At 34.9% G+C, this 19,159-nt stretch overlaps 1 protein-coding gene across 2 annotated transcripts in view; it reads right to left on the bottom strand.

The window, feature by feature from the left end:
- The window catches only part of LOC143203530 (uncharacterized), a 667,483-nt gene that overhangs the window by 591,297 nt on the left and 57,027 nt on the right, over positions 1 to 19,159 (bottom strand). Inside the window, exon 2 of one of the 2 annotated variants that reach the window (XM_076415722.1) lies at positions 15,456 to 15,479. The gene's annotated coding sequence lies outside the window, so the exon portion shown is untranslated. The remainder of the gene's footprint in view (positions 1 to 15,455; positions 15,480 to 19,159) is intronic. The other variant, XM_076415723.1, reaches the window with a different exon arrangement.

The raw sequence follows: 19,159 nt of genomic DNA, 5'->3' as shown, positions 1-19,159 counted from the left end.
ATGCGCATCCCAAAATACAGACGCCATGACCTGGCCAGCCGACTGTTGCCTTTTCCAACGCGTTGGGGAGGGTTCATCGTGTAACAGTTCATTCGGATGACTGGCGAATGGACTTACGAGTGAAATGATGGAGCCATGTTTCATCCATTGTCACATATCGACGTAAAAACTCGGGTTTATTACGCTTAATCATCTTCAAACACTGCTCCGAATCATCAACTCGTCGTTGTTTTTTGTCAAAAGTGAGCTCGCGTGGCACCCACTTTGCACAGAGCTTCCTCATACCCAAATAATTGTGAATGATATGATATACACGTTCAGTTGATATCTTTAGAGTGTCTTCTATTTCATTCAATTTCAATTTACGGTCATTAAAAATCATTTTGTTGATTTTTTAAATGTTTGCTTTGGTAACAACCTCATTTCACCACGTCTAAACTTAGCATATCAATCCTTGATGGTTGATTTTCCTGGGGAGTTCCGGAAACTCGGCATCAAGCCAAGTTCTTGCTTCAACTGTATTTGTTCCCTTCAAAAAGCAATATTTTATCAACACGCGAAATTCCTTTTTTATCCATTTTTTTCACGATAACAAAAGTTGCTTCACTCAAAATGCTATAATTCACAAACAAATGATCGGACAGCTGTCAAATTTATACACGTGTCTTTTGAGGGTTAGCGCTAACTAAAAAAAACATATGGATTTAATTCTAGTGGCGCCATCTATGTATCAGGCCGGCGAATTTTCAATTAACCTGTTACTTGGGCAATTTTCTATGGTCTCATGAATTATTAGATTTTAATACTTGTATTGAATATTTTGACTAGCCCCATGATTCCTTTGTGCGATAGTTGCTTCAAGAGAGTTGCGTCGACAAGATCATTGCCTGGTGTTTTTCCTTCCTTGTGAGTTCTTATTTCTCTAAGAACATATTTAGTATGTACGCTCTTCAATGGTAGGCACATTTTCAGTGTTGATTTTTTTCTGTGTCATACTCTCTTTTTGTTTTTCTTCATATTTGTATTTTTTTTAAATAATTGATTGACCATAATTCTAACAAATAAAAGAGCGAGTCCCGGTAACTCCATCAACCTACAATTAAATAAAACAAACACCGGTGAGTGTTTTTCTCTAAAAATCATTATTCATCCACGCGTATTTGTTTTTGATGCCGAGTATACACCCCTAGAATTCGCGAACAAATGCATTTTTTCTAATTGGACAATAACCGTTAACCACCGGTGGACAATACGAGCAAAAAGCCGGGCTACGCTCGCCCGTCGTTTTTTTTTTTTCGCGTTTTTGTCCCCGTTTTTTTTTTTTTTCGTACACCATTCGGATACGGCACACGCCTCCGTTGACGCTGACAGTCATTACAAATACCCGACACGTCAACAGCACACGGGCACCAGTCACAATTTGTCAACGGGCGGGGGGACGGGACGGCAAAAGGGGGGGTCGACGGAGGCTGTTTCGTTTTAACACGTGTCCCCATCCCCCACCGTTTCTGTGTCTTTATTGCCACTGTTATTTTTTTCACTGATGTTTTAATATTTTCAGGTCAAACGGAGTTTCGGAATCGTTTAATGATTCCGCTCTGGCGAAAATAACGATTCCTGAATATAAATATCGAGTTTTTTACGGTCCAATAAATGGGAATATTTCTATAGCTGTATGATAATTATTTAGGTATTAAAATATATGTTTTTTTGGGTCTTATTTTGGGTCATCGAAATTTCGACGCAGAATATCGATCGATTCATTGAGGTTTACATAAAAATAACACATAATGTATAGCGTCGTTCCTTGACGGTCAAAAATATATTTAACGTTAAAAAAACGGACAGACCTAGGTATATTATTTTCATCCACACCGTCCCATTGATATTTTCTTCATTCAACATTGTTAAAAAAAACAAATACTTATCATTTTGTGTATTACAATAGCAAATATAAAAATAGATTCCTCCATCTGGAGCGTTTACAACTTACTTGAATTTATTGACCATAAAAGATTTGATTATTTCAGCAAAGATAACAAAATTTAGGCCGCTTAATTCATGTAGCCCAAATGGTTTGCTTGTCCTAGGGTTGTTAAGAAATTAATTTAAGAATATATTGAGACCATATAACAAATTTACATAGCTGATTATTACACAAGTACTACTTGTACATATTTTGATTACCGAAATCCTGAATATAAATATCGTTTTTTTTTACGGTCCAATAAATGGGAATATTTCTAGAGCGGTATGATAATTATTTAGGTATTCAAAAATATGTTTTTTTTTAGGTTTTCTTTTGGGTCATCGAAATTACGACGCAGAATATCGATCGATTCATTGAGGTTTACAAAAAAATAACCCACAATGTATGTCGTCGTTCCATGACGTTTGAAAATATATTTAACGATAAAGAAACAAGCAAATACAGGTACACTATGTTCATTCACATCGTCCCATTGATATTTTCTTCGTTCAACATTGTTAAAAAAAAACAAATACCAATTATTTTGCGTATTACAATAGCAAGTATAAAAATAAACTCCTTCATGTGGAGCGTTTATAACTTACTTGATATTATTGATCTTAAAAGAGTCTAGACTTTTCAATCAAAAGTAAAAAGTAATGTTAAAAGAGTAGTCAATAGCGTTAAAATTATTAGAGTAGCGAGAATGAATTGGCATTAGGTATTAGATAATACCCACAACCATCCAGGAAATTAACAGCAATTTTTCTGATAAGAGTTTTCAAAGAACATGAACATCGAAGAAGTCAGAAACATCTCCTTAATTTTTATATTATTTTATACATATGTACAAAATTACATATTAATCCATCAACATTACGTGCAAAGGTTGGCAACGCCGGTTGATTGGTAGCATGCGGTTCTCGGCTATAAAAGACCACCACGACGACGCCTCTCTCTTTACTTCTCTACCACTTGTAACAGTACCACTTCCATAGCGCTTGCGTACTTCGTTAACCTAGCCTAATATCCTGTCCATTCTCCCATCGAAGACATGTATCATTTAAGATCGAAATAAACAAGTTTTTATCAGTGTAGTTTTCAGTCGATGTTTTCTGTTGTCGTACTAGTTCCTTACACAAAAATAGTAGTCAGTGTTCCGATAAACGACCGCATAGATAGCCACACATTCCGACCAACCAGACGAACATTCCTACACGATTATTTCAACAAAGGAGATAAAATTCAAGCCACTGAATTCATGTACCCTAGCTGATTTGCACGTTCTAAGGTTGTCGAGGAAGTAATCTAAGAATATATTGACCATATATCAAATTTACATGGCTGATAATTAGACAAATACTACTTGTACGTATTTTGATTAGTGTTGCCTATTTGTAAAAATGCGAAGTTGATTTATTCATTATATACCGACGCTGACCATGAATTCAAATAGCATCTTCGACATTCGTTTCTTTTGTTGTTTGATTTGAGAAAACATGCAACAAAAGACAACTAAACACATCTAGAGTCATGGTGATGCTGCTCCATATATTCCAATTTTTTATTTACGTTTAAATTATTTGAAAATGCTGAAGAACAGAGAACCAATAAAATTTCAAAGGCAACCAATTGTAAGACTAATTAGAGGAAAACGCTGCTCCAAATCTCACAGAATTTTCAGTCAGCTTAGCAGTTGATGAATGTCAGTCGCTTAAATGTAATGGCAAATCTCTAAATGGAGGGAAAGTGACTACCACACGGATTAACTGAAAATATCATTTTGAACCGTTTCACCATCATGGTTTCATTGTTTCTGTATTTCACGGCTTTTATAATAGATGTCGCTAGTCCCAGTATTGTGTGGCGACCCCCAAGACCCTTTAAGCCCACTCGCATTCACCAACAACAAGTTCAAAGGTTGGTAACGCCAGTGGATTGCTACCATGCGGTTCCAGGCTATAAAAGACCATCACGACAACGTCTCGCTCTTTTTTCTTTTCCCCATCCCCTTGTAACAGTACGACTTCCACAGCGCTACCGTACTTCCTTTACCTAACCTAATATCCTGTCAATTCCCCAGTCGAATTACATGTATCATTTAAGATCGAAATAAACTAGTTTTTATCAGTGTAGTTTTCTTTCGGTGTTTTCTGTTGCCGTACTAGTTCCTTACACAAAATAGGAACAATAGTAGTCAGTGTTCCGATAAACGACCGCATCGATAGCCACACATTCCGACCAACCAGACGAACATTCCTACACGATTATTTCAGCAAAGGAGATAAAATTCAAGCCACTGAATTCATGTACCCTAGCTGATTTGCACGTTCTAAGGTTGTCGAGGAAGTAATCTAAGAATATATGGATCATATATCAAATTTACATAGCTGATAATTAGACAAATACTACTTGTACGTATTTTTATTAGTGTTGCCTATTTGTAAAAATGCGAAGTTGATTTAATCAGTATATACCTACGCTAACCATGAATTCAAATAGCATCTTCGACATTCGTTTCTTCTGTTGTTTGATATGAGAAAACATGCAACAAAAGACAATTAAACACATCTAGAGTCATGGTGATGCTGCTCCATATATCCCAATTTTTTAGTTACGTTTAAATTATTTGAAAATGCTGAAGAACACAGAACCAATAAAATTTCCAAGGCAACCAATTGTAAGACTAATTGGAGGAAAACCCAGCTCGATATCTCACAGAATTTTCAGTCAGCTTAGCAGTTGATGAATCTCAGCCGCTTAAATGTAATGGCAAATCTCTAAATAGAGGGAAAGTGACTACCACACGGATTAACTGAAAATATCATTTCGAGCCGTTTCACCATCACGGTTTCAATATTTCTGTATTTCACGGCCTTTATAATAGATGTCGCTAGTCCCAATATTGTATGGCGACCGCCACGACCCTTTAAGCCCCCTCGCATTCACCAACAACAACTTCAAAGGTTGGTAACGCCGGTGGATTGGTACCAGGCGGTTTCAGGCTATAAAAGACCATCACGACGACGTCTCGCTCTTTTTTCTTTTCTCCATCCCCTTGTAACAGTACCACTTCCACAGCGCTACCGTACTTCCTCTATCTAACCTAATATCCTGTCAATTCTCCCGTCGACCACATGTATCAATTATAAGTTAAAATAAACAAGTTCGATTCAACCAGTGTTTTTAGTTCTCGTGCAAATTCCTTCTAAAAATAGTAATGAGTATTCGGACAAGCAATCGCAGCGGCAGCCACACATTTCGATCGACTAACCGACCCGACGAACATTCCTACAATTGCAATGTTAGGATTTGAGACATATATCATTATATCGTACTTATTTCAAGATTCAATGCTATATATGTTATATTTTGTGAAAGTAATACCGTCATAGATTTATAGCACTTTAAATATGCCAAGTTTCTTAAAAGGAACTTTAAAATAAATCTGAAACAGATCGGTTTATTGTTTGTTTTCCCTGTTCGACGGTTTCACAAAGATAACATTGTTCAAGACATCTAAATGGTGAACAATTTAGAAAAAAGAGCATAATCAGCATAATTTAAAAAGAAACGTCTTTGATCTCCTTATGCCATAAAGACCATCACGCAAATTTCATAAACAAGGGCGAATGATAACCGAACACCGGTGCCAAACAAGCAACATCCACGGAATAAATCAAATGTGTTTATTTTCGGCATGACGAGGGCGAAATTTCCGACGGAAAGAAAAGTATTTTCGTACCCTCTTCCCCCTCCGCCCGGGGAGAATCCATTTTAACCTCTCCCGGCCTCATTCCGTATGCTCATTATCTGAATATCATTGAGATTTTTCCGACGCAGATGATCCGCCAATATACGTAACATCTGGCGCGTCGCCGATAAGAATACGAGATTGCGAGGTGATGTGTCGAACGGCGGGACAGGGGGAGACGGAGAGAGCGCGTGGGGCGAGAGGGGGGTGCGAGGAACCGCGAAAAAGAACGGATTAAACGACCGACAGCGGAAATATCTCGAGGCAGATGGTCGATTTGTTTAACAGATGACTGAAATCAATTCTGACATGCCTCAAAATGAGCCGAGAGGATGCCGCCCCTCCGACCGGTTGATGTACGAGGCCATTATTCGCAACGTCGAGAACCATTTTCAACTTTTCAAAATTGTCCGACTTCGATGACGGATTTTTTTACGGGCTCGGCATGTTTTGTTATTTCGCTCCGCGATACGGTGGTTCTGGTATCGTTTTGTTTATCGGGACGGATAAATTCGACATGAACTATGGACCCTACTAAGTTAACGGACACGAGGATTGCCTTTTATTTTTCGTTAACTGGTGCGTAAACTATTCAAGAATGCTAATCACATTTGCATATGTTTAAGAAAATTGTGTATTTTTAGGAATTCTTATTAGTATTACTCTTATTATTATTTTTTGAACCTAATGGTTCAAGATAGGCAGTATGTTGCGACGCAATTTAAGTCAAGTCGTTTAAGTTTAAGTTTACGATAATTTTAATATTTTTTCTTCTTTTATAACCTAGGAGTTTAATTTATTAGACCATTTAACTGTTTTTTGGAGCATTTATGACGTGGGAAAAGAATTATGACTTGAGACTACATAAAACATTCGCATTATATCAAATATCTGGTGACACTAACCCAACCAGAAAAGACACCGAGTAATCAGAACACACGTGTTCAACAAGAAGGATATCCTATAGGCTCGTTGTCGAGTGTTTCGGATAATGGGGACCTCAAGTACCCACGCTAGATGAAACGTTTCAGAAGTTAGACCTGGTAGAGGACTCCTTATGGCACCTATAACCATAAACATCAAGAAGGCCCGAAATCGGAGAATTTTCGAGAATTCCCGATACGCACGTCTTTTATCGGCATAAGAAATTCCTAACTAGAAGAGTATTTCCCACCCCGATATTCTGAACGAATCGGGATACAGAAAAGGGTTTCTTCACCAAGAACCCGAGGAGCTTCAGAGAAGTATTGTTAGAAGAACTCGAGAAAGTATTGTTAACCGCATCTAAAATAAACATTGAACAAAAGAAGAATCAATAATCAAACCCAGTAGAATTCCTGTCATTATTATCCAAAACCAATATATACTAACCAATATAATATATATATATATATATATATATATATATATATATATATATATATATATATATATATATATATATATATATATATATATATATATATATATATATATATATATATATATATATATATTATTATATATATATATATATATATATATATATATATATATATATATATATATATATATATATATATATATATATATATATATATATATATATATATATATATATATATATTATTATATATATATATATATATATATATATATATATATATATATATATATATATATACAAAGCTATCGAAGCAGGTTTACCCGAAAACCTGATAATTTTACTGCGTTCCTTTTTGTCAAAGTGGACTTTTCAACTTAAGATCGGAAAAGCAGGAGTCCCCGAAGTTTCCCCAGTAGCTCCAGCATTATTCAGCCTCTTTATTTCAGACATTCCAATGAATAACGATGTTGAAACCGCCCAATACGCGGATGACACAGCTTTCTTCACCAGTTTTCATTCTGTAGATGCCGTTCAGAGAAAACTTCAAATTCAATTAAATGCCACTGGTCCAATGGTTAGATTTCTGCAAGTTGCAAATCAACCCCCAAAAAACACAGGCCATAACCTTTCACAATCAGAGACACATCCGCGCCTACCAGCTGAGAGTGCAAAAGGTCACAATATCGTGGCGACATAAAGCGACATATCTCGGCCTCATCTTGAACCGTAGATTCCTATGGTCAACACAGATAACTAAAGCAATCTCCAAAGGCTACGGTGTCACCAGGGTGCTTAACCCTCACGTTTGCAGAAAAAGTAAATTGTCATCGATGATTAAAGTTTTGCTTTACTAATGGTCCAACAGAATTACAGGACCAGTCAAGCAGTAGTATTTTTGTAATCTTTATTTATAATGTTAATTAGGTTATTGATTAGTTGAATTTAGTTATTGACTGATGTTAAATATATGATTTATGTCGACACAAGAGCCAGTGTAGAAAAGAAGAAGAATTAGTCGAGGGCGCTGCATTTTGCATCGAGATTGTTCAATAAAATGTATAAAAGAGCAGCCATCTAAATAAAGTTTCTCTTTTGTTCTAAAGCTATAAGTGACGTTATTAATTCCATTCAGTCCCGAATCATAAAAAGTTCGTAACAATTATGTCCCATAATTTGGCCAGTTTATTTATCTTGATTACTTCTTTATCATTGCTATTTTCTATTGATGCTATCATCATCAATCTGTATATGATGCTCAGAAGGTGGCTCAGTCAAAAAGCTGCTGTTGGTGGCTGTGAGTGTTGGTCCGAAATTCGTTAACTTTCATTCGACAGGAATGTCCAAATAATTGTAATTTTTGTTTCTGATTTTTTTCCTAAACCAGGTACTGACTGCCGTGCCCTAAAAGAATGACTGGGCGAGAAATATATAGAGTTGTCTTAACCATCGCATTTAACATCAGTCCGATAGAAGGATTAGTAAAATTTGAAAAAGGCGGATTTGAATTTTGATTCTAACTTTTGCTCTTATTCACGTGCACCATCTCAGACAATAAAAAAATGGTATGTCGTGGCCTACTCCTTTCCTTCCTTCCTATTACTGCATCGGTAGATGGCACTTTCTTTTCCTATATGACTACTCCCAAGTGTCTGAACTCCCGCGCACCCTAACTGGGTCCCGTTGAAATTTTCAGTAGCAAGCAAACCGTCAATACCTTAATTTTTTTTCATTAAGTAATTCATTTTCATTAGCCATTTCTTTAAATACAGTAAAATTAACATATTATATAAAAGTCGTCATGAATGTGTTACAAGCTCTCTTTCTATGTGTTTATATTTCACAATTAGTCTAACACTTCGTCAAAAATATTAATCACTGAAAACTGACGTTTTTTTCAATATTTTTCAATAAATTATTTCAAGTATCAAAATATATATTTTTTAACTTTCATGTGCGTATTCCTGAATGTTGTATATGCGGAAAATATACGTATATATTTAACATATTTGACCTATGATATTGCAGCAAATGATTCATACATCCATTGCGAGTTACCTAGCTCAATTTTAGTGACAAGTCGTGACCTCTGCTTTCAAATATAAGAAGTCAATTTGTATGTTTGATGCAAATAAAGTGTTCGGTGGTCTAAAAGCTTTGTAAAAATTATCTGGGTTTGTGTCACCTTTAAAGGATCGGACCTCCGTTGTAAGTACGTCATATTATAATATAATATTGTGAATTTCGTATTTTATTTTATTATTATTTTATTTTTTACCATATTTGTGGATTATAAAACATAAAAATGGCTTTTTACAAGAAGAAAACATAGCTGATCTCGAGGAATTAAGGACAGAAGAAGCCATTGATGCAGTCATCATACCTAATGAAGTAGACGAACCTGATGAAAAAGAAATAGAAGATGGACATATGATTATTACTGACGATGGTGAAGAATTACCAGTAGATGTGGTGATCACATTTTAATTTCATGCTACTATAGACGACAAAAAAGTACCTGAAACTATACAAAATACTTCTGAAAAAAACAAAACAGCAAAAGAAGAAACCTATAACAAAATGGCTGAACTGTGAAAAAAATTTTCAACAATATTTCTAACTGCTACTATCAATTTCTTATATTTATACAATTTGTTCTGACTTATTGTGATATTTGTTAAATAAAAATGATATTGCTAACAACACTGGAATGTTTATATATCATAAATTATGGACATGAAAAGTTACAACCTGAATGCCGTCTGCATAGTGGAGATACGTGAAATATTCTTTACACATTTTTAAATATCCAGACAAATATTCGGTAAAATATATAATAACAAGCTTAATATCAAAAAGGTCACAAATGTTAAAGTGGCAAGCACCATTTATAAGAAATCTCAAACATATCGGTTTATTGTTTGGTTTCTCTGTTGGACGCTTTCACAAACATAACATTGTTTAAGACAACTAAATGGTGAACAATTTAGAAAAAAGAAGCATAATCATCATATTTTAAAAAGAAACATCTTTGATTTCCTTATGCCATAAAGACCGGACCATAAAGTACATCATATTATAATATACTACTGTGACTTTCGTATTTTATTTTATTGTTATTTGATTTTTTACCCTATTTTTGGATTATAGAACATAAAAATGGCTTTTTATAAGAAGAAAACACTAACAACTGATGAAATTATAGCTGTTCTTGAGGAATTAAAGACAGAAGAAGCCATTGATGCAGTCATCATACCTACTGAACTAGACGAACCTGATGAAAAAGAAATAGAAGATGGACATATGATTAACAATGACGGTGGTGATGAATTACCAGTAGATGTGGTGATCACATTTTAAATTCATGCTACTATATACGACAAAACAGTATCTGAAACTACACAAAATACTTATGAAAAAAACGAAACAGCTGAATGGCTGAAGTGTGCTCCAACCTACTGAGGATCCTAAAAACTGTGAAGTCAAATGGGTCATAGAAATAAGAAATAAATTTGGAAATTTAACACTAATACAAATGTTTGAATATTTCTTGGACAAACCAATTCTGGATAGGACAGTACAATTTTCAATCAAATATGCCCGATGTAAAAGCAACCACATATTTTGTTATATCACGTACTGACTTTATAAAATGTATTTGTATCCTTATATTCTCTTGTTATCACTCTTTCGCTCAAACAAAATTTTACTGGAGTTTATATGAATATAAAGGAATCCCTCTCATACGCAAAACAATATCACGGAATAGATTTGATGAAATTAAGAAGTACATTCATCTTTCTGGTTGTTGGACAAATCTAATAAGTTTTCCAGGCTAAGATCTTCCTTCTTTCATTGAACTAAGTAAATGGTTGATAAAGTTTGGTATAATTTCCATAAGATATTGATTATTGAAGAGATGGTCCCATATTTTGGCTGGACAAACGCGTAATATAAAGTAAATATAATTACTATCAAATATATCAGAAACATGAAAAACCTTTTATGCCACAATCAATTTGTTTTCCTATGTTCATCCACAAATCTACCATATCTTCGAGCTGTTAAAAAAATGGAGGTGGAACTCCGAACGAACCTAATACAATTCCTTCCCCAAACAGTATAAATGACGCAGATTTAAATGGGATCTCGCCGAAAGCAATTTTCCGACATGAAACTTAAAAGATCTGTTTAAGCTCGCCGCCCGGATCGATTTTTACGATTGTTTTCCGAATTATATTGTCGGAGAACCACGTCGACATTAGCGAGCGACTCCTTAAAACTCCTCCCGATGGAGGGACGAGTTTTTAAAGCGATTTTTCTAATAAGACCGCCATTCTTAGTCGACTTGCTCATTTTGCGCGGCCGCCGACAAAGCGCTGAGAAGCGAACAACGGAATGGAAACGAAAGAAAAGTCTCTCGGCGGCACGTCACCACCCCACCGCATATCCATGCAGACGCTATTCATCAGACAATCTGCGAGCCGGCATCGCCATTTACCAAAGAATTAGTTCTGTAACGCATATTCGGAAATCCTCTTATAATTTCGCTGGAAAGCTTTCTTCCATGTATTAACGTTTCCGAAAATTTAAAACGACTTAATCTTTTTCAGTTACCATTCTCCTGACAATTTGATGAGGTTTTTATAGAATTAATTCAACTGATACGAAATTAAACTAAAAATAAAATCAACTAAAACAGAATTATATATTTTACTAGCGACCCGCCCCGGCTTCGCACGGGTGCAATGCTGATACTAAATTAAATACACTACAGAAAAAATATGAACGTTGTATATAAAAACATAGCGGCCCGCTCCGACTTTGCACGAGCATAAAATATATATGCCTATGTCACTCAATGAAAACATGATTAAAATCGATCCAGTATTTTTGGTTCATTCATTACTGCCCTTGGCCTGCACGCATTAAATTTGGAGTAAAACAATTCCTCTTCCCCTATACTTACTATGAAGATTTCCTGCTATCTTTGGAATATCTAAATTCATGCAATTTTTATTACATTACACATTTTTAAACGCAAATTTTAAATTTGTAATATCTCCGAAAATATTTGTTTAATTTACATGCTGTAAAGAACCATATTGATCTATATTAATTGCACACTGTATTTAAGGTACTTAATTCGATAAGGATTAATGCCGTATTGCTTAAAATAGCTTCGTAAATAAGCCATTTTCTCAAGTAAAATGTAAACAATAAAAATGGTTAATGTGGGTTATCCCTAAAAGATAAACATATACCATCACGGACTTTTTTGTAGACCTTTTTATGGTGTACAATACTGTGGTACATTAATTTGATCTAACTCGTAGGGTTAGGCAGCGTTTTTGCTAATTGCTAAATAAGCCTAAAAAAATAGGTTAATTTACGACATCACGTTAGAAACCTCTAAAATTAGCAATGTTGCCTTAGTATATTATGCATGTATTATACATATGAACCTTCCTCTTGAATCATTCTATCTATTGAAAAAAAAACCGCATCAAAATCCGTTGCGTAGTTTTAAAGATTTAAGCGCACATAGGGATATAGGGACAGAAAAGGCGACTTTGTTTTATACTATGTAGTGATTAGTCAAACAACACATCAAACGAAGCATTTAGATTTCTGCACACATACAGACAGTTATAGTCAATTAAAAGTTATTTTGTACACACGTCATCTAAATTTGTGACTTCACTATGTTGCCGCATCACCTGTGATTGTTAGTTCAGTTTGACTTTGACATGCAACAAAATTCTAGTTTAAATAAAATAATGAAACTAAATTGTTATCAAACATATAATCATTTAGAAAATGATTTTGAATGACCGTAAATTGCAATTAAATGAAACATCAGACACTCTAAAGATATTAACTGAACGTGTACATCATATCATTCACGAATATTTGTGTGTGAGAAAGCTCTATGTAACGTGGGTGCCGCACGAGCTCACTTTTGACCAAAAGCAACGACGAGTTGATGATTCAGAGAAGTGTATGAAGGTGATCAAATGTAGTAAAGCCCCAGAGCAAGTTAGTTTGCGATATATTTCATAGTACAGGCAGCATTGTTTCGTAAGTCTTAAGACTCTAAAAAATTCCGTGAAATTAAATGGCTAATAGATAAAAATGCCAATTTTATGACTGGACTTTCGCACTAGCTTTAGTGAATATTGGCTTCAGATATTCGCGGTCTCGAATTGTTAAAACATTGATATTATTTAGACCATTAGTAAATGTTTAAAAGTACTTATTTGTACACCTATGATAAGTAGTATAACAGGTCAGTCGGAAAAGTCCCCGTCCTACCATAGTAAAACACATTTTGTTGGCAAAATTAGTTTTTTTATTCAATATAATTCCCTTCAATAGTGATACACTGATTATAGCGACCCTCCATCTTTTTAAGCCATTTTTGTAGTACGATTTGTCCTTTGCTTCAAAATAGGCCCCAGTTTCGGTGATCACCACTTAATTCATTTGCCGAAAATTTATTCCCAGCGAGCATTCTTTTGAGATCTGAGAACAGGAAATAGTCGCTGGGGGCTAGATCTGAAGACTACGGTAGATGAGAAAGCAATTCGAAGCCCAATTCATGGATTTTTGCCATCGTTTTTCCTGACTTGTGACACGGTGCATTGTCTTGGTGAAGCAGCATTTCCTTTTTCTTCAAATGCGGCCGTTTATCAGCTATTTCGTCCTTCAAACGGTCCAATAACGCTATGTAATAGCACTGTTGATGGTCCTTCTTTTTTCAAGGTATTCAATGAAAACACACTCAGTCACGCTTTGGAGCGTGTGCAGTCCACTCGGATGACTGTCGATTGTACCTCGGAGTGAAATGATGGTGCCATGTTTCATCCATTGTCACATATCCACGCAAAAACTCGGGTTTATTACGCTTGATCATCTTCAAACACGGCTCCGAATCATCAAGTCGTCGTTGTTTTTGGTCAAAAGTGAGCTCGCGAGTCCAGTTGATATCTTTAAAGTGTCTGCTACTTCATTCAATTTCAATTTACGGTCATTCAAAATCATTTTGTGGATTTTTAAGTTGTTTTCGTCGGTAACGACCTCTTTTGGCCGTCCACTGCGTTGACCGTCTTCGGTACTCATTTCACCACGTCTAAACTTAGCATACCAGGATCAACTTTGTTGGTTGATTTTCCTGGGGCAGTGTCCGGAAACTCGGCATCAAGTCAAATTTTTGCTTCGACTGTATTATTTCCCTTCAAAAAGCAATATTTTATCAGCACGCGAAATTTCTTTTTATCCATTTTCTTACAATATCAAAAACTGCTTCACTCAAAATGCTATAATGCACAAACTAATAATCCGACAGCTGTCAAATTTATACACGCATATTTTGAGGGTTAGGGCTAACCGAAAAACGTTTGGATTTAATTCTAGTAGCGCCATCTATGTGTCAGACCGGGGACTTTTCAATTGACCTGTTGTGAAGTGAACACATTCATATTTCAAATAAATTTAAATATTGCCTTTTCTATTTTCAGGTACCATTTGACGATCAATTACATCACAAATAAATTAACAAGACGCGTAAGGTCGTTCGGAACAAATAGCTCTTCGAAAAAGAAAACTCTGCTGGTTACTACGAATAAGGTAGGAAATTTACTGTTTGTACAGTTTTTGGCGTTCATTATCGCAAATCTTTTCAAATTAATTGATACTTTTTCTGACGCATGTAATGGACATTATTTAATTAACATAATAATTAGCGTTTTATATTATTAGTCAAAACATACTTATATACCGGAATTATAGAGATTACATGATTACAACATTAAGTACTCAATAAATTAAAAGCTTATCGAACGTCTATTATTTAAAATTACCATTAATTTTTTAGAAATAATTAATATTTGGAGTTTCTATTAAGCTAGTTTTAATACACATTGTAGATTTCTATATTATCTACATTATTTCCAATTTACAACATAATAATACAGTTATTATTATCAACATATAAGCCATATAATGAAACGTTGACATTATAATACTATATTATTATCGACGAAGTCATTTACTATTAATTAATATTTTGATATATAATAATCATTATATATAGTTTCGTTTTCAAGTATTACATAACACAAAAGAAACTAGAACTCATATACAAAGAATAAACCAATTAACTAGACAAGAACTAATAATCCGTTGAAAAACTTTCAGTAAGTTGTCGTGGTTTCAAGAAAATAAGACAGTGATTTATGATAGATTTTTTTGATAATCAAAATAGAAAAATATCTGTTGTATCCATGTTATAGTGAAATCTCATTTATGCAAATTTATATGTATATGATGGAAAATAATTAATGACATCATAATTAAAATATACTTACCAACCATTAAGTGGCAAGATGAATCTGTAACAAAAAATGTTTATGTGAGTTTATATTAAACAAATATTTACTATTGATGCTATTAATTATAATTTATTATAAGTTCAGAAATACGATATATAATTTTTTATATTTTAAAGTCTCTTTTTTACCGACGAGCGTTTTTATCTGGACTGAACCTATTGTTTAACGTAACGATTGACGAGTGACCACCTTAGAAATCATCCCAGAAGACATCCGGTCTTACACAGCCTGGTTACTGGCGTGACTGGGATCATTTTCCTTGTCGGTTTCTACACTATTGTCTAGGACAATCACAAATAATCAACAATCACAAGAACAAATATACGACAATGCCCCAGCAGGATTCGAACTCGCGACTATCGCTACAGTAGGTGGACAGTCCTGTCGCCAATCAAGCTGGTAATATTAATTTTAAATAGTTACAAACGTCCGTTGTAGTATATTTTCCAGTTAGATATACTGGATTGTTCAATAAGTTCGAAAATTAAACCCAAGTTTGGTTCAATTCCCTTTATCTCACCAGAATAATAGTTTTCGCTTTAGGGGAGTATAGAAATGCGTTATGAATAGTTAGGGGCGCTAAATCTGGCAAATAATGTAGACACATTTTAGAAAAATGCACAGATACATTACCCAAGTTTTTACAGCCAACTCAGCCATTTTTTGGCTTCTTCGAAATCGGCTAAATACTGCTCTGCCAGCGTGTGTCCCATTGTGTGTGCAAATTGACCACATTAGTCCGCAGCGATCGCTCTTAACTGTTTCATCAAGTTTCAATAGTTTATAATACACTACACCACTCTGGTGCCACCAAAGACAGAGCATTGTCTTGAGACCAAAACGATTTGGCCTTAGAGTCGATCGGTCGGCATCGCTAGGTATAACCATGATTTTTTTGAGCTTAGGGTTTTCAAAATAGACTCACTTTTCATCACCCTTCACATTAAATGCATAAATGACTTCCAATCGTATTTACTTGTCACTCATTTGATGTTGCATACATCTTCCCATTTTTTGAATCTTCCCCAGCGTTCGCACTGAGTCGCTAATAGTTTGTTGGACATTTAAGACTCCTGTTAATTATTTTTGTGTTTGGCTTGGGTCTTCATCCGATAAATCTTGCAGTTTCGCATTTTCAAACTTCCCCGAACTAACATTCGTTGCCTTGCGCATCAAAATCATCACTTTTGAGTTTTCAAACTAGACCTCACATATTTTCTAAATTTAGAACATACTCACCGTCAGTTTTTACCAGCAAACAAAGACTTTCAATGACTGTGTTACTTTCACAAAATAAAACGTGTATAGTTCTGAAGTTTGACAATTGCATACTGAATGGTAGCGACATCTGTTAGAAAAACCGTGAAGTACGAGAGACGGCTCGAAATATCATTTTCAGTTGACCTCTCTGGTAGTCACTTTCCCTCCATTTGGAGACTTCCCATTATATTAAAGCGTCCGAGGTTCATCAACTGCTAAGCTGACTTAAAATTCTGCGAGACTTCGAGCTGGGTTTTCCTCCAGTTAGTCTTACAATTGGTTGTCTCTCATAAATCTATGCCGGTGTTACTTTCACAAAATAAAACATTTATAGCTTTGAAGCTTCAAGAAGTAAAATAAAATGACATATCTGTGAAACCTTAACATTGCATACTTAAACCTAGTACCATCTGTATCTGTAAACCAGTTACGACTTTCTAGAACACCCGATATGTCTTACTGAACAACCTATTAAGTCACAATACTCATAACAATAACAATCAGCAACAGGAACCCCACGGGCCAAATCATCAAATTCGCTCTTCGGACGTGCCGCGTTTAAATGCAGAAACAATATCGAAACAACCAACAAAAGAAACATAATCGAATCGTTTAGGGTACAATTCGAAACATAAAGAGCGCTCTAATGTCCCGGACCGACCCACGCAAAAAAGCCATTAAAAAAGGAAACTTTTTAAAAGTCGGCCGTTTCCGAACAATTACCTCCCGATACCGGATCGGGAGGCGAAAAAAAACCTCCAAGCGAAACGACCACCGCGACAATGAGAGACAATGAGAAAAAATTGAGAGAGAGAGAGAGAGAGAGAGGAAAACAAAAGCACGATATCGAGTTCCGGACTCTTTAACATTCGCCCTCTTCCGGTTTTTATCCCAATTAAATCATCGGGTTTCGATTAAAAGACTACCCCGCCGGGAGATAGGGGGGAAGGGGGAGAGGAGCGGCGAAAATTTGCATCGAGCAGGAAGTCTTGGTAGCAGGCGGAGAGCCGGGAATGGCTTCGAACGATGTTGCGCATGTATCGAAGTATACGCCGCTACGAGAGTCTAATCCTAGAGGAGCATGGCATGAGCAGCAAGGATTTGATTTGCAACGTTGTCAGATCTTGCAATTTATGCGTATATTGAAGATTATAATATAAGTAGAATAAACGGTCTTACCATCGTCCTTTATGATAAGTCCTTTAAAATGAATTGACAGACCACTGTCACTAGACTAACAGAATAATTTGACACATTTACATCTCGACCATGTTCATTGCTCCATTATTAGTTTACTCATACTAATATACCAAAAGCCCCAATATTCTACACAATATTTATTAAAATCTTATAAACGCTATAACTAGAATTAACGTGAAACTAACATAAATATATACGAATAATGTCATTTCTAATAGGACACTATTTAATATATATCTTAACATGCGCACAAGGATTCAAATTTGCCGCGTTGCCAGTTCTTGCAATTTATGCGTATATTGAGGATTATAATATAAGTAGAATAAACGGTCTTACCATCGTCCTTTATGATAAGTCCTTTAAAATGAATTGACAGACCACTGTCACTAGACTAACAGAATAATTTGACACATTTACATCCCGACCATGTTCATTGCTCCATTATTAGTTTACTCATACTAATATACCGAAAGCCCCAATATTCTACACAATATTTATTAAAATCTTATAAACGCTATAACTAGAATTAACGTGAAACTAACATAAATATATACGAATAATGTCATTTCTAATAGGACACTATTTAATATATATCTTAACATGCGCACAAGGATTCAAATTTGCCGCGTTGCCAGTTCTTGCAATTTATGCGTATATTGAGGATTATAATATAAGTAGAATAAACGGTCTTACCATCGTCCTTTATGATAAGTCCTTTAAAATGAATTGACAGACCACTGTCACTAGACTAACAGAATAATTTGACACATTTACATCCCGACCATGTTCATTGCTCCATTATTAGTTTACTCATACTAATATACCGAAAGCACCAATATTCTACACAATATTTATTAAAATCTTATAAACGCTATAACTAGAATTAACGTGAAACTAATATAAATATATACAAATAATGTCATTTCTAATAGGACACTATTTAATATACATCTTAACATGCGCACAAGGATTTGAATTTGCCGCTTTGCCAGCTCTTGCAAATTATGAGTATATTTGAAGAATATAGATGGAATAAATTGCCTTGCTTATGGTAAATCCTTTTAATTTAATTCACTGACGAATATAATGCATGATTTAAACTATCATAATATTTTAACACATTTACATCTGAAATTTGTTCATTGTTCCATTATAAGTTTACTCATACTAATATACCGAAAGTACCAAATATTCTACACAATATTTATCATACAAACGGC

This window comes from Rhynchophorus ferrugineus, unplaced genomic scaffold, assembly GCF_030347505.1.
Source record: "Rhynchophorus ferrugineus isolate W39M unplaced genomic scaffold, kcgeb_rfMv2 rfM10, whole genome shotgun sequence".
Classification (NCBI taxonomy): Eukaryota; Metazoa; Arthropoda; class Insecta; order Coleoptera; family Curculionidae; genus Rhynchophorus; species Rhynchophorus ferrugineus.
This window is presented reverse-complemented; position numbering and strand designations above follow the sequence as displayed.